The sequence below is a fragment of the Mesoplodon bidens genome, assembly GCF_964165515.1.
Source record: "Mesoplodon bidens genome assembly, contig: HAP1_SCAFFOLD_664, whole genome shotgun sequence".
NCBI classification, from domain to species: domain Eukaryota; kingdom Metazoa; phylum Chordata; class Mammalia; order Artiodactyla; family Ziphiidae; genus Mesoplodon; species Mesoplodon bidens.
Genome location: NW_027671248.1, coordinates 75,569 through 89,608, shown reverse-complemented (window position 1 = coordinate 89,608; position 14,040 = coordinate 75,569). Strand labels below are relative to the sequence as shown.

General features: G+C 38.0%; 1 pseudogene across 1 annotated transcript in view; it reads left to right on the top strand.

Annotated features, from left to right (window-relative positions):
• Positions 1 to 264: 264 nt before the first annotated feature.
• Positions 265 to 14,040, top strand: part of LOC308611668 (ferritin light chain-like) — a 41,913-nt pseudogene continuing 28,137 nt past the window's right edge. Inside the window, exon 1 of the transcript in view lies at positions 265 to 285. The product of the transcript in view is annotated as a ferritin light chain-like (transcript). The remainder of the gene's footprint in view (positions 286 to 14,040) is intronic.

Sequence of the window (14,040 nt, the reverse complement as noted above, 5' to 3'; positions counted from 1 at the left end):
ACACACACACACATACACACACACACACAGTTACTCGCACGTACACACCCAGCCAAACCACTCACAATTAGGAAAGCTGGGACCTCTCGCCCTCTTGCCTACGTAATGGAACAGGAAACTCCCAAAGGAGTGGGGAAGTAGGACCGGCTAGCGAAAGCACTCGTGGAAAGAGAGAGGGGTCGCCCCAAGATTTTGTTGCTGTTCAGTAGTGTCCTTAGTGGACAGATGTTCCCCCTCTAACCCCCTGGCCCCGCCCCAAGTGGAATGGCTGGTCTGGTGACCGCTGTAACATTTGGAAACAAAGAAGCTGAAGCCACATTAACAGGTGGCTGCATCTCTTTCTTTCCCGAAGGATTTATCAGAATTGGCTTTAGGAATAATATTAGCATATACGTATATAATAAACCCTTTCCTTCTCTCTTTAAATTGGCACCAGCTATTAACAGGTTTCTCTCTCTCTCTCATTTTCCTCCCTCCCTCCTTCCCTTCCTCCCTCTCCTAAGCTGACCAGATCATCAGTTTCCGGACTTAAGGGGGAAAAAAAGGCCAAGGATGTGCTCTCTTTACAGCTGAACCAGGGCTTATTTTCCCGGTGTTCAGCCATTCCCAAGTAGAGAGGCTTTTTGACCCTAGGGTTCTCTGTGAGTGAACTTCTCACATTCAGCTTGCTTTTGGAATTGCCCATCACTAGGTCCAGGCCAGTTTTATCCTTGGATTTGTCCAGCAACCTAAACAGTATAATTGCACAAGGCCAAGGCAGTACTTTTAATCTAGGAAGAGTTCCCAACTCTCTGTTTAGCAGTTCCAAAATTAGGAGGTAGTGTAGCAAACAGTTTCAACAAGGCTCAGTAAGAATTCTTGACCCTAGAATGCGGGCTTTTAAAAAGCTGGAACAACCTAATTCATCTCTCTGAGTTTCACTTTCATAAAATTAGACCTCACCAAAGAGCAGGGGATTCTTAATATGTATCAAAGTGTATGTGGAATCTGGATGGGAATATTACATCTTTAATTTCACTAACCTCTAGCTGCAATTTAGTATTTAGCATGTCCTTTAAATCTAAATGCAGACAACAAACCACAATAATATTAGGAGTACCTGTGACTATATCCCCAGCAGATACCACAGACAATTTCCTAAGGCAGTTTTTATAGATATCTCAAAGTATCACTACTCTGATGTTACAATCAAATCATCATTACCTTTTTTTGTTTTATCTAATAGACTATATCTATTTTAGAATGGTTTTAGATATACAGAAAAATTAAGGGGATAATACAGAGTTCTTATATATCTCATTCCCAATTTCCTCGATTATTGACACCGTACACCAGTGTGGTACCTTTTTTACAATTAATGAGCCAATATTAATACAATAATATTAACCAGAGTCTGTACTTTATTCAGATTTCCTTGGCTTTTGCCTAGTGTCCTTAATTCCATTTCAGGCTTCCATCCAGGACACCACATTACATTTAGTTATCAAGCCCCCTTAGGCTCCTCTGGGCTGTGGTAGTTTCTCAGGCTTTTCTTGTTTTTGATAACCTTGACAGTTTCTTTTTTAAATGTATTTATTTAATTTATTTATTTTTGGCTGTGTTGGGTGTTTGTTGCTACGCGCGGGCTTTCTCTAGTTGCGGAGAGCGGGGGTTACTCTTCGTTGCAGCGCGCCGGCCTCTCATTGCAGTGGCCTCTCTCATTGTGGAGCACGGGCTGTAGGCGCGTGGGCCTCCGTAGTTGCAGCATATGGACTCAGTATTTGTGGTTCACGGGCTTAGTTGCTCCCTGGCATGTGGGATCTTCCCAGGCCAGGGCTCGAACCCGTGTCCCCTGCATTGGCAGGCGGACTCTCAACCACTGCGCCACCAGGGAAGCCCCAACCTTGACGGTTTTGAGGAGCAGTGATCAAGTGTTTTGTAGCATACCTCACTAATGTAAACTGTCCAATGCTTTTCTCACGGTAAGACTGGGATTATGGTTTATTGGGAGGACAACCAGATAAAGTGCCTTTTTAATAACATCTTATCAAGGGTACATGCTATCAATGTGATTTGCCTGTTGATGTTGACCTTGATAACCTGGCTGAGGTCGTGTCTCAGATTTCTCCACTGTAAAGTTACTCCTCCACCCCTTCCACACTACACTTGTTGGAAGGAAGTCACTATGTGAAGCACAAACCCAAAAAGTGGAGAGTTATGATCCACCTCCTTGAGGACAGAGTATGTACATAAAGTATTTGGAATTCTTCCACACAGATTTGTCTATTTTCCCCTAAACATTAATTTATTCAATTATTGATATTTATTTATATCAGTATAGACTCATGGATATCTATTTTATCCTTTGGGTTATAATCCAATACTACTTTATTTTGTTGTTTGAATTGTTCCAGCTTTGGCCATTGGGAGCTTTTGCTTTTGGCACCTGTGCTCCTTTGACATACTCCCTTTGGGGTGTGTGAGTTTGTGTGTGTGTGTGTATCTGTGTGTATCTGTGTTTAGCATGCATGTTTGTGTGTGTGTTTAATACTTCCTGACTTTCTGGTACCACAAGATGCTCCAGGCTCATTTTGTGTATTTCCTGCCCCAGTCCTAGAATCAGTCATTTCTCTGAGGAGCCCTGATTCCTTTTATTGGAGAGTAGTAATAGAAACCAAGATCTGGGCTCTAGATGTGCTGTTGCTAATGGGCTATTATTTGATTAGGCTCTCTTAACTGAGAGAACAAAGAAATATATATGTATACTAACCCATGTATATACACATATCAGTAAATACTTCTATATATAACTATCTATATCTATATTGAGCTGAGTGTATACTGATGTCTGCAACTATAATGCATTAACGCTGAGATTAGTTTAGCCTTCTCCTCTTGTTTATCTGTAAATTCATACTTCAATATTGAGAAATGTGGCTACCACCATCCACCATCTATTTATTTAATTGTTCCAATTTCAGTACACATGTATCAGAGTTGTGAACCCATCTCCCCAACATCACTATTTTTAAGTATAGTAGTTAATAGAGTCTCTGTTATATCTTGTTATTTGATGAGTTTAAATACCCATTCGTTTCTATATCACAAATTTGGTTTTTAAAATATTCTAATGACTACATTTAAAACATAGTAACTAGTTTCTTTTGAGATTCTATGTATTATATTTTATGAATTTAAAAGTGTTATTTTAAGACTATTTAAATGGGCTACTCCATATTGTCAAAGGGATTCACAGTAAAAAGAAGGTTAGGACCCCAACCTCACAAAGATTATTGTCAGTTTATAATGAGATGATGTGAAATTGTCTGGTGCAAATGTTGGGAGCTCATGCTTGATAAGTGTTAGCTTTGTCCACTTGGGCAGGCTTCTTTCTCCTTTAAAGTTCTAAACACCTTGGAAGAGAGAACATGCTAAACCTTATGGTTAATAATTTATAATGTAGTGGAAGGATTTGCTAGGCATCAGTGTTGGAGGTAAAGGTCCATATAAGGTTGATGGAGGATGAGTGATTCCACTGCAGAAGTTTGTACTTGATATAAATTAATATAAGTGCAAGCAATGTATTTTAAGTTCATTCTAGAGGAGTAGTTCAGAATAGCTTCATAGAGGAGAAGACCTGAGCTATCTTGGGAGATGTTTAAACAGATGAGGAGTGGAGCCGGAGTTGAGAAGGCAAAGGCAGTGTAGCCTTAGAATGCAAATGTTCACAGACATGATCTTGTGGTTTATTCACCATCCTTACCAACCTAATAAGGACACCTGCTGGTAGCTGCATCATCATCATCATCACCATCAACATCATCACCATCATGTTAATAAAGAATGGATATATTTGCCAGGTAGTCAAACAAGCTCTTTGCATGTAGCACCTAGATGTTTTCTACGATCCACCTTATGAGTTCAATCATTGTAATTATTCTCATTTTTCACATACAAAAATGAAGACTTAGAGAGATTAAGTAATTTGTTCAAATCTTGGTGTGTGCCCTCTCAACTCCATGCTCTTTACCTCTGTGCTTAACAGGCTAGGATGATTTGCCCATATTAAGGGCTCAAATATTGGTTGATAAGTATAATAATCTCATAAAAGGAAAAGTGAAGTAATCTACTTTGATGTTTATGGTGCAGTTTGGTGAATGCACTGAAGTGCCAATAGATGAATAATAAAAGTTAGAAACACACAAAAATAGAGAAGAAAAATTCATATGTGTATGTCTGCTGGGAACAAAAAATCCTCCTGAATATCTAACTTCTTAGTAAATATCAGGATATCACATACACATCATTAGGCAGCATCAATGGAGGATCCTCTGTACCCTGCAAGAGGGCACTGTTATAGATGCACAGAAAGAAAATTCATATTTCCTGTACATTATAAATAAGGACATACTATGATCACTCTTTAAGAATGAAGTAATTTGAGTTTTTAAATTTTCCTTATCAATTGGTGTATATGAATCATGTTAGGTGAAGAATTATTGGTTGATTGGACATTTTATGTTTTAATTCTTTACAGAAAACAGTAAACAAATCCTTTTAGGCTTAAAATATCACATTCAGCAAATGAGTTATTATACTGAAGAAAGTGATGAATTCAGTAAAGTGTCTGGAATCTAAAATAAGAAGTAATTGAAGGAACTGGGAATAGATGACATGAAGCAAGACCAGGAGAGAAGTAGGTGGTCGCTCTAAACTATTTTAGGAGTTGTCCTATGAAAAAGGGTTTAGACTGTCCCACACTGAAGATTTTAGACCAAGTAGACAGGTTTAGGTTGATAAAAGGATGAATATTTTGACAAGTAGAACCTTTCAACTATAAAATGGACCGACTGCATTTTAAACTCAAGAACTCCCTGTTACTGAAGTGCTTTAACAGAGGTTGAAGTTAAGCAGTTGGAAAAGTAAGAGCCTTTACAGTGAGAAAATTCTATGATTCTATGGTTTTCAACTCATAAATTTGTGTAGTTCATCCATTTTACTCATTGTATACACTTAAGTATATTGTTCCTTGAAATGGCCATTCAAAGTTGTTTCCTGTGCCACACACTATGAATGTTAGGGTTAGTCCTGTGTAAATCTTACCCCCATTGAATTAGTATTAACCCTAAGCAAGCAGCTTTCTTACATAAGGAAACAAAAAAAGAGGTTCAGAAATGTCCAAACTAAGTTTTTATAAAACTGTGTTATCAAATCTAATTTATCAAAAAACTTCAAACAGGGGCTTCCCTGGTGGCGCAGTGGTTGAGAGTCCACCTGCCGATGCAGGGGACACGGGTTCGTGACCTGGTCCGGGAAGATCCCACATGCCGTGGAGCGGCTGGGCCCGTGAGCCACGGCCGCTGAGCCTGCACCTCCAGAGCCTGTGCTCCACAACGGGAGAGGCCACAATGGTGAGAGGCCCATGTACCGCAAAAAAATAAAAATAAAAGGAAGATGCAGACCTGTATGCTTCAGGATTTTCTCACCAAAACCCCACACAATTTCTTTACTATTCCAGCCAAGTATGGCCTAGCCCTACCCTCATCCCTGTTTTTCTTGGTTTAGTAATAAAGAAAGAGATGGAAATAAAGAAGAGATATCAGGTAGAAAGATATAAAATAGTGGGGAAAATAATATAAGTGAAGTCAAGTACCACCATCATTTACTAGAAGTGAACTTTCAGCACCAGCATTAATATTTTTTCCTGTTATATCTGTAAATGATAATAACTAATATGTACATAACAATTTTCAATTTAAACAAATCTCATTTTTATAACTAACTACTTCGCAACAAGCAACATGCTAAGGCAACACCAATAGATGAAAAACGGTAGTCCCTGGCCCCAAGGAACGTTGTCCAGGAGAACACAGATATATGTAAACGACACAATCACAATACAGTGTAGCGAGTGCAACAATCAGGCATGCAGAAGTGCAAGGGTAGCAAAAAGGAGCATGTGATCACAACACTAAAAAGAAGACTGCACAAAAGACATAATATGTAAACTGAGGTTTGAAAAATGAAGTGGGTTTCCCAGGTGCCCCATAGGGAGAAAGGAATTCTTGGAGGAGGGAAAAGCATAAATGAAGACAGTGAATTGTTCATATAATCCAGAAGTGAAGTAGGCAATGACAAGAGAAATGATTGGACACAGGCGTCATGAATACTTGCATGTCTGCATTTTAGCAAGTCCATTCTAAAGGAAACTTTGAGGATCAACTCGGGGGTGGGGGGCCGCAGGGGGCACAGAACTAGTCATTGCTGCCAGAAACACGGGAACCACTTTCTACCAACCCACCAAAATAACGACTTCAAAGGCAACATGGTATCACAGAAAAGGTTTGTTTTTCTGTTTGTTTGTTTTTAGTTCATTAGGTCTCACTTAAAATTCTGATTCCACAATGCACTTGCTTTGGGATCTTGAACAACACTCATAACCTCTGCAAGTTTCAGTGTAGTAAGTTTATGTGATTACCTTCATCTGTAATATCCCTGCGTTGCAATCTTAATGGAAACTCAAGTTCAGGTCAAAGACAAGTTTCTCTGTGACCTCTCCTCTGAATTGATTCAAAAGCTGTCTCTCCCGTCCTCATTTGGCTTCTCTTATGGAATCTCATAAAAACTTCTATGACCTCTTTTGTGTTTTTTTTTGTTGTTGTTGTCTGTTTGTTTGTTTTTTAATTTAAGTATAGTTGATTTACAATGTTGTGTTACTTTCAGGTGTACAGCACAGTGATTCCTTTTTCACATTCTTTTCCCTTATAAGTTATTACAAAATATTGAGTAGAGTTCCCTGTGCCAATAAGGAGATCCTTGTTGTATCTATTCTATGCCTTATTTGAATGACCGTAGCACTCGTTGTCTGTATCATTTTTATGTCTCTGGTTGCTTTGTGACTGAAATGAAAATTTTCTATTTGTTCATTTCCTTCCTTAAAAATGTGTTCATTTATGTATTTCATATTTATTGACTACATCTTAGACACCGTGTTAACTGCTGGTTCTAGATGTTAGTAAAATATAGACCTTCCTGCTCAAAAGGTCACAGTATTTGTGGGAAAACAAAAAAATGAACTACCTATATCTCAAAGAGCTTTGTACTTCCCAAAGAGAACACACCTAGTAGGTACAATAAATACATGTATCATACATAAATGTATAAATAGTTAATGGGATTAAAAACTAGAGATAACTGCTTTTCGATTCTGAGGAAATGATGATTATATTTCACCAGGAGCTCAATACCACTCTGAGAATGAGGGCTTAACCCCCGTCCTGACTCACTGCATTGCTTTTCTGTATAAAAAATACACAAGTCTGTATATACGCTCTAGAAAAAGGCTTATCTGGCATGAATTTCAGAGAGCAAGAAGAAAACTTCAAGAAGTTCAGAGAAGCATCCAGCAGCTCAGATGATTGGCACTAATACAACTTGCTTGACAGGAAAATTGAGCTGTAAATCTCACAAAATTAGATGATCTTTGAAGAATTTCAAAACCTCCTGCTATTAATTGGAAATCCTAGAAGAACCGCTTCTTTTAAAGCATACTGATAATATGCTTTACAGCTTAATATTCAGAAGCCTATGTTTTGGCTAAGTGAGCTTCAGGAAAGAAGGAAACTTGTGGTTCCGTTCCATCTACTCTGCAAACTCTGGTCAAGACATCTACTTCTGTGCTCAGCCATCTTATCATCTGTAAAATGGAGGCAACTCTAAGAAAACATAGTTACAGAGATGTTGCACAGTTTCATGTGTCATTGTCTTCATTTGTTTCAGAAAACCAATAACATCTAAGCTACTACTGCAAAGAGTGCAATGTTACTTGGGGTCATCTGGTGCAGCTCTGTCAAAGTAAAGAAAAGGAAAGCGGCCTAGAATAACTATAATTTTCCCAAGAGGACACTATTATTTTATGGTAAATCTGGGACAAGAACCCTGATCTCTTTGATGCCATTCCATTGTTCTTTCGTTGGGTTCTGAACAACCCAGAGAAAGAAAGAGAAATAAAACTCCTATGTGCTGTGTCACTGGTACAGGTCGTGGCAAGATTGGAATTGGAGCACTACATATTAACAGGTATTTGGGGAATTCTTCAAACTAATTAAGATATATACCAGGTCCATAAAAAACAGTATGTTTTCTGAAGATGATTCTGTGGCATGAACAGAACTGGTAACTGAAGGTGTCTGTGTGCTGCAGTTCCAAACAGCATGGATGAATGGTTGTTTTCTGGCACCTTGAAGACTCCATCCCAACATACACATTAAAATAAAATTAACATTTCAACTGGGTCATAGTTAATTCTGCATGCTCTTGTAAGTCAGCAAAATATTCCATATATCATTTAAGTTGTCACTCCCTTTCTTTTTTTTTTTTTTTTTGCCGTACGCGGGCCTCTCACTGTTGTGTCCTCTCCCGTTGCGGAGCAGAGGCTCTGGACGCGCAGGCTCAGCGGCCATGGCTCACGGGCCCAGCCACTCTGCGGCATGTGGGATCTTCCCGGTCCGCAGCACGAACCTGTGTCCCCTGCATCGGCAGGCGGACTCTCAACCACTGCGCCACCAGGGAAGCCCCGTATCTGATTTTCGTATTAGGACTCTTCTAATTTTTTATATACATTGGAAAATAACTGATGTCTTTCTAAGGTGTATATCTTTGATTATGTTTTCTATTTTCATAAAGCTTCTTGTATTCTCTACTCAAAACAGGAGTAAATAATGGCTGCATATAACTAATCATAATCAGCCATTTTGTCCAGATTTTTAGATGTGTTGGTATAAAGCTACCATAGTATTCTTTTGTAATTAAAAAAAAATTCTCTCTGTTTTATAGCTAGTCCCATCTCTATCATATTTGCCAAATATTGCTTATTTTATTGGTGTTTGTAAAGAGCAAGCTTTTGGTTTTCTTTGTCACGTTTACTGCTTTTCTTCTCTATTTTTGACTTTTCTCTTGATTAATTTTGTCCTTCCACTCTTTGGGATTTACCTTGTTCTTTTTCTATGTCTACGGTCCATTTCCTGTAGCTTCAAGAGCCATTTTCCACAACTCAATGAGCTCTGCTGGCTGTGTCATGGCCACTTCATCATATGCCATTAAAACTTAATCTCATACACTGTGTGAAGACTCGGCGGTCTTATTTTGCTTTCAAAATTGTTCTATAGCCTTGGATCCTTCTTCTTCTCCTAAATTAGCACTATCATCAGGGAAAATTCTAGTGGGCCTAGAATTCTAGGCTTGCCTTTCCTGCAGTTTCATAATCAAAGAAAAAACATTTCCACCCTTTTTTTGATGTTGATCGAAAATTTAGCAACACTTCTTTGCACTGTATTCAAATCCCAAAATATGAGCAAGCCTTCATGCACACAGGCTCACTGAAATGTCATAACTTTAAACTATGTATGACCTTGAACAATGACCTTTCCAAATACTCCACACTCTTTCTAGGTGTTCAGACTTTTTCATTCCTACAACATCTTTTACATAGGGTCGATTTGTGTCCTAAGTTCTTCCTCACGCCCACTTCTGAGTATATATCCAGAGGAAATATCATCATAATTTGAAGAGATATCTGTACTCCCATGTTTATTGTAGCATTATGCACAAGAGCCAAGGTATGGAAACCACCTAAGTGTCCATAGTAGATTAATGGATAAAGGAAATATGGTATATATATAGAATAGAATATTATTCAACCTTAAAAAAGAAGAAAATCCTATCATTTAAGTCAACATGGATAAAACTGGAGGCCACGATGCTAAGTGAAATAAGACAAAAACAAATAGTGCATGATGTCACTTATATGTGGACTCTAGAAAAATAATGAAATAAATCAACTCTTCCCTCCCTGGACATTTTCCTCAGCAGAATCTAGCAGCCTCTACTATGAGTATTATCTTTTTTCTTTTTATTGTTTGTACCAGATCACAACCCCAGGGAACCTATGTATTTACCGATGTATATCTACATTATAGTTTACCATTGTTCTTTTCCTTTGTAATTCATTCCTTCCACTTCTGGCCTCAGAACCTCATTTTTACTTTGGAGAAGTCCTTGTGATTCAGGTAGGCTGTGTGTCTCCTTCCTAGGCTGTGTGACTTGGGGCTGGCTAGACACAGTGTTTCACATATACTCTATATGTCTTAAGTACTTATTTCTCTGTTTTCCATCATTTTCCCTCCAAATTTTTGTGTAGTTATTTTTTAATTGACATTTGTATTCCTTTCTTTTGTTTGACTAAGGTACTGTTCAACCAATCTTCTGAGTGCTTAATTTCAACTTTTTTAATTCTAGAAGTTTCTTTTGGTTGCATTTCACAGATAATTTTTGCTTAAATTGTACATGTTGCCCTTCTTTTAATACATTAATCATAATTTTAAATAATAGTTTCATTGAGATATATTTTACTTTCCATATTATTTAAAGTGTACAATTTAATGTGTTATGCATCTACCACCACAATCAATTTTAGAACTTTCATCCACCCCCCAAAAGAAAAAGAATCTATTATAGGTCACTCACTCCCCCATTTCTCCAAACCCTAGGCAGCCACTAATATACTTTGTCTTTACAGATTTGTCTAGTCTGGACATTGCATACAAATGGAATCATACAATTACTTAGCATGTTTTCAAGGTTCATCCATGTTGTAGCATGCATCAGTACTTGATGTCTTTTTATGGCTGAATAATAGTCCATGGTGTGGATATTACTATGTTTCATTTATCCATTCACAATAAATGGTCATTTGGTTATTTCCACTTTGGGGCTCTTATGAATAATGCTGCTGTGGTTGGATTTACGTGCAAGTTATGTATGTAGGTCTAGATTTGTTTTTTAAATTAACAGACTATTTCGGAGCAGTTTCTGGTTTACAGAAAAATTAAGCAGAAAGGACAGAGTTCTCATAACTCCTTAGCTCTCTACCCAGTTTCCCCTATTATTAACATCTTACATTAGCGTAAGATGTTTGTTATAGTTAATGAACCCATATTGATACATTATTACTAACTAATATCCATGGTTTACATTAGACTTCACTCTTTGTTTTGTACATTATATGATTTTTGACAAATGTGCAATAACCTGTATCCACCATTACAGAACCATACACAGGAAGTCTCTTTGCCTTTAAAATTCCGCACTTCACCCATCCTTTTCTCCCTCCCCGCAACCTCTGGCAACCATTGATCTTTTGACTGTCTCCACACTTTGGCCTTTTCCTAAATTTCATATAGCTGCAATCATATAATATGCATGTAGCCTTTGCAGATTGGCTTTTTTTCACATAGCAATATACATTTAAGCTTCTTCCATGTCTTTTCATGGCTTCATAGCATTTTCTCTTTATTGCTCAATGTTGTTCCTTTGTACCGATATACCATAGTTTGTTTATCCATTCACCTATTGAAAAACATCTTGGTTGATTTCAAGTTTTGGCAATTATGAAAGAAACTGTTATAAACATCCATGTGCAGGTTTTTATGTGGACATAACTTTTCAGTTCCTATGGGTAAATACCAAAGAGCATGATTACTAGATCACTGTATGGTAAAAGTATGTTTAGTTTTGTAAGAAACTGCCAAGTACCCTGCTAGCAGCAAATGAGAATTTCAGTTGTTCTGCATCATCAACAACTTTGGTATTTCATTATTTGGATTTTAGCTATTTGAATAGGTGTGTAGTGGTATCTCGTTATTCTAATTTAAAATTCCCTGATGACATGGAATGTGTAGCATCTTTTCATATGCTTATTTGCCATGTGTCTATTTTCTTTGTTTAATCATAGTTGTTTTGTTTTGTTTTTTAGCCAATGCCTACTAACTCTTGTCCTCCTGTGTCTATTTATATTGTCTTTTTTCTTTCTTTTTTTTTTTTTGAGCTTTTGATCATTTAGTCTTTTTCCTGGTATGTCCAATTATTTTTTATATTAAAATTGGGCTTAACTTATTTTAGGAAACTATAAAGATACCTCCATATTCTGGATGTTGTTATCGTTCTCTTGAAAAGATTTCCTTTTGCCCATGGCAGACAGTTACCATAGGGACTGGAAACCTTAGTCCATTCTCAGTTTGAGCTCATTCAAAGCCTTTTTTTCCGTCTGTGTGAAGGGTGCTCTATTTCTGTCTTGTCCTTCCTCTACGGGTGTTGCCGTTTGGGATTACCATGTGAAAGTTTGGATTCTCCCTATTCCCAACTACCCTTGTATTTGTTAGGCTTTAAATGTAATGGTTCCCCCAGCCCTGTGAAACTAAGGATACGTGTAACTTGTCATTCCATTAGTTGTTGCTTTTAGCCTCAGCTCTTGCCGTTTGGCTTCTGTGGTTACAGTCTTTTGAACTCCTTGGCTTTTCAGCTCCTAGGCTATAACATTTGAATCAGCAAATGCCCCAAGGAGAAAAGCTGCACCAAATGTCAAGCTTGCATCTGTGTTTCCCTTCTCTCCAGAACTTGGCCCACATGTCTTGGTGTCTCTCTAACATTCGGATGCTGGCGAACACATGTTTTCTTACTGTATCCAGGTTTTCTAAAATTTCTTTAGACTTCACCTGATCTTATGTTATTATTGAAGTATCATCTCAATTAGCCCTAGGAAGAAAATTTACAATTTTATGTTTTTTTAAATTTTCTATATTACCTCAGTTTCTGTAGAGACCTTTTACCTGACTGTTCAGTCTAGTTCCTGTGTTACCAGTAAGATGGAGATAGGTGGAGTCTAAGAATATTGGGGGGAAAATCACTGATGAATGATATGGCTCGTTCTTTTTGTTTTTCCTCTCCTTATTTACTCTGGCAGCCTACATTTGCCCTTCTTGATTTGACCCAGTTGCCCAGATAACCAACCCACTCTGGCAAAGACATGACTTTACTCTCATAAATGTCTGCATGTTAGGATAAGTTAGATGATGAACACCATGCCAAAGTTCTTTCTGTGACCAGTCAGAATGGCCATCATCAAAAATTCTACAAACAATAAATGCTGGAGAGGGTGTGGAGAAAAGGGAACCCTCTTGCACTGTTGGTGGGAATGTACATTGATACAGCCACTATTGAGTACAGTATGGAGGTTCCCTAAAAAACTAAAAATAGAACTACCGTACGACCCAGCAATCCCACTACTGGGCATATACCCTAATAAAACCATAATTCGAAAAGAGACATGTACCACCATGTTCATTGTGGCAGTATTTACAATCGCCAGGACATGGAAACAACCTAAGTGTCCATCGACAGATGAATGATAAAGAAGATGTGGCACATATATACAGTAGAATATTACTCAGCCATAAAAAGAAATGAAATTGAGTTATTTGCACTGAGGTGGACGGACCTAGAGACTGTCATACAGAATGAAGTAAGTCAGAAAGAGAAAAACAAATACCGTATGCTAACACAGATATATGGAATCTGAAAAAAAATTCTTCTGAAGAACCTAGGGGCAGGACAGGAATAAAGACGCAGACGTAGAGAATGGACTTGAGGACACGGGGAGGGGGAAGGGTAAGGTGGGATGAAGTGACAGAGTGGCTTGGACATATATACACTCCCAAATGTAAAACACACACTAGTGGGAGGCAGCCACATCGCACAGGGAGATCAGCTTGGTGCTTTGTGACCACCTAGAGGGGTGGGGTAGGGAGGGTGGGAGGGAGACACAAGAGGGAGGAGATATGGGGATATATGTACATGTATAGCTGATTCACTTTGTTATAAAGCAGAAACTAACACAGCATTGTAAAGCAATTCTACTCCAATAAAGATGTTAAAAAAACAAAAAGTTAGAGAGTAAAATAATTCAAAAGAATTGGCCACACTCCTCCAATAGATTCTCTAACATTTAGCAGAACAGAGTTCACACTGAATCTGGTTTATGAGTAAAAGACAAGTCAACTTTAAAGTGGATCAGAGATGACAACATTTCTTTTCCATGTGGCTGCTTTGGAGCCATATTTCTGCTGACCACTCAAAACCTTCCTCTTGAGTATTCTGTGATATATTAGAACCAGGAATAAGGGGTGTTAGTGCTGGAAGGGTCAGACAGTGGTCTGCGATTTAATT